Raw genomic sequence first — 2,900 nt, forward strand, 5'->3', positions numbered from 1 at the left:
TCCCCCCACTCCCTACCTCCCTCTCCCTCTCTCTGTTTCTCCCTCCCCTCTCCTTCCCTCCCCCCCTCCATCTCTCTCCTTCCATCTACATACTTGTAGACAGGTACACATATACACATGTGGAGATAGCTATGTGTCTATACCTGTGTATTCATTCAAATGAATAATTACTATAGCAAATGTTTCAGCTTGATGATGGCTCACTGCCCCTTTGTCCTGTGACCTTGGAAATGATTTGGTCTTTTACTGGGGATTCCAGCAACGGGATTTCAAATGCAGAAAGCCTGGGTGTGGGAGGGGGCCCTTGCAGGACACAGACGGAGTCCAGCCCCCCATTAGAGCAGTGAGAAAATGAAGGCCTGGATGTTAATGGTGGTTAGACTGGGGAAGGTACAAGCCCAGGGAAGAGGGGAATGCCAGAAGGGTGTGGAGACGTTCGGGACTGTCGGGGTTCCAATCAGAAAAGGGCTATGGAACGCTGGTAGGTAGGTTGTGCCGGCTGACATCTTGGCGTGTGGCCGTGGCAGAGGGAAGGCATGGAGTGGTCACGGCATTTGAACAGGATGCACTATTGGGACTTCGGGGTCCTCGAGGGACTGTCTGCCCATATGAAAGCCCCCTGGTAATGGGCAGGTGTAGGGGAGGACGGGAAGGGGGGGCAGAAATCTTAAAAACGGGGTCTTCATAAAAAGCAGGTTTTGATCATCTGTTCCAAACCATCTTCCCACGGAAGAGTTTTAGTGGGTTTGGATCTCAGGAGTCAAAAATGCAAACAGAAGGGATTCACAGGAGGTAGAGGAAAACCTCAAAGCCGAATTTCAAGAACAACAACAACAACAAAACCCTTCGCTTAATTGTTTGCTCGGATTTAAAAGTGGAGTCATCAGAAAGGAGTGACCCCCGCCAGCGAGGCATTTCTTGCATTTGGAATGATCCATGTTTGTCAAGGATCTCTTCCGCTGTGCCCATCGTGAAGACCAAGGGGGGAAGACACTGAGCCTAGCACCAGACCTTCAAAGCATGGAACGGGAAAAAGAGCAAACACTTATATAGCGCCTACTGTGTGCCGGTCGGTCATTGGGCTGAGCGCTTTACAAATACGCTCTCAGGTTATTCTCACATCAAGCCTGGGCAGTCGGTGCTATCAGTATTCCCGCTTTACAGAGAAAGAAACGGAAGCAGATGGCTTGAAGTGAGCTGCCGATAGTTATACGGCCAGTTTGCGGCTGGATTTAATCTCAGGTCTTCCCTCTGGGACTAACATTCTCTCCGTTAGTCCCGCCTAGCTTCAACCCTCCTAGGAGAGTAAAGCATATCCAGTCAGATGACTCTCAGCTAAAATACTCTTCGTACTACTATTTTAGCGATGCCAGAAATACTTTGTGGTTGTTCAGCCCTTTTCCAGTTCTGCTTGACTCTTCCTGACCCCTTTCGGGGTTTTCTGAGCAGACACTAGAGTGGTTTGCCATTTCCCGTAAGTAAATGCACACACAGTGGGAGGACCGGCTCAAACGTATTTTGCTTCTAGGAATGGGGGGTAAAAAAGAGTTGGGAGCCTGCTGCCCTACTTAATGAACTGGGATGGTTGCCCGTTGCCTTTAGTACAAAGTAGAAACTCCTCTGCAAACCTGCACACACACACACACACACACACATCCAGCTTATCTGTCAACTTCTCATACTTTTGGATCCATCCAGCTTGACCTTTTGCTGCTTCTCCCATTTAATAGTCTACCTTCCATCCCCAAGCATATGCAAAGCATTGGGCCCAATGCCCAGAATGCCCCCTTCCTTGGTCCTTTCAAAACACCATCACAGTGATACTTGCTGCCCAAAGGCTGTCATTCTCCCCAGCCCCATCCTCTACCATCCAGCATTTAGTAGCATTCCCCCAAGAAAAATTACCTTGTATTTATTTTAGAGTTTCTATTCTTCCCAAATGGAACAGAAGCTCCCCAAGGACAGAGACTGTCCAGGTATTTTTGTCCTTGGGTCTCTAGGTCCAGCGCAATGTCTAGTACTCAGGAGGCCCTTAATACATCTTTAATGATTACTTGACTTTACCATTTGTAAAACCGAGTCAGGATTGTAGTGTTGCCTCTACTCCCCAATCCCACCTTCCCACGCTCATGCATACTTACTGAATCTCTAGACTATGGTTTGGGGCGATAAAAAGACCCCCAAATTAGCAGCTGAAGACTTACTAAGGTATCTTCCCACTTTTCTTAAAATCCAGAGTCCTGAGCCGGATCCTCTTGCCTTGACTTAGCTTATCGTCAGGGACAAACTAGCTCTACCCTAGGCCAAGCTCTAATTGAAGAAGGGAATGAGGATGGAGACCAAAGAGAGAGAATGCCAGAGTGTGTGCCCCAGAGGCTTGGGGTCACCCAAGTCAGTACCTCGAGAAGGGTCCGTCCCTTCCTTTGTGTCCTGGTCAGATGTTACGTCTTGACCCAGTTAGACTCGGTTACGTGTTAGTTCCCAAGGAAAATGAGGAGACGAACGTCGTCTCTTGGTCTAATAAAGGGACGGGGCTTCACGTATGTCCCTCCTACTTTTCGTCTAGTGGGGGGAGAAAGGAAGGGTTCCACGAAGACGGAATTGCTCCAGGTTAATCCTGAAACAAACATTGGACACACCGTGCCTGTGAAATAAGCAGTTGGCCCTTGTCTATTCCATTCTGTGGAACATTGTGGTATATTATCATATCTTTTCCTTGGAAAGCATAGGGAGAATCAGTTAACAGCTTAATGGTACTTTTCAAAAGCTTAACTCTTAAAAGCCTGGGATACATTTTTTCATACTTTTTCTAAAGAAAAATAACTGGATTCATCGACTATTTTCTGCATCATCAGATATTCTTGTGCTCGCGGGACCTTGATTAACTCCTTGTTCTTTTG

The sequence above is a fragment of the Gracilinanus agilis genome, chromosome 6 (assembly GCF_016433145.1).
Source record: "Gracilinanus agilis isolate LMUSP501 chromosome 6, AgileGrace, whole genome shotgun sequence".
NCBI classification, from domain to species: Eukaryota; Metazoa; Chordata; class Mammalia; order Didelphimorphia; family Didelphidae; genus Gracilinanus; species Gracilinanus agilis.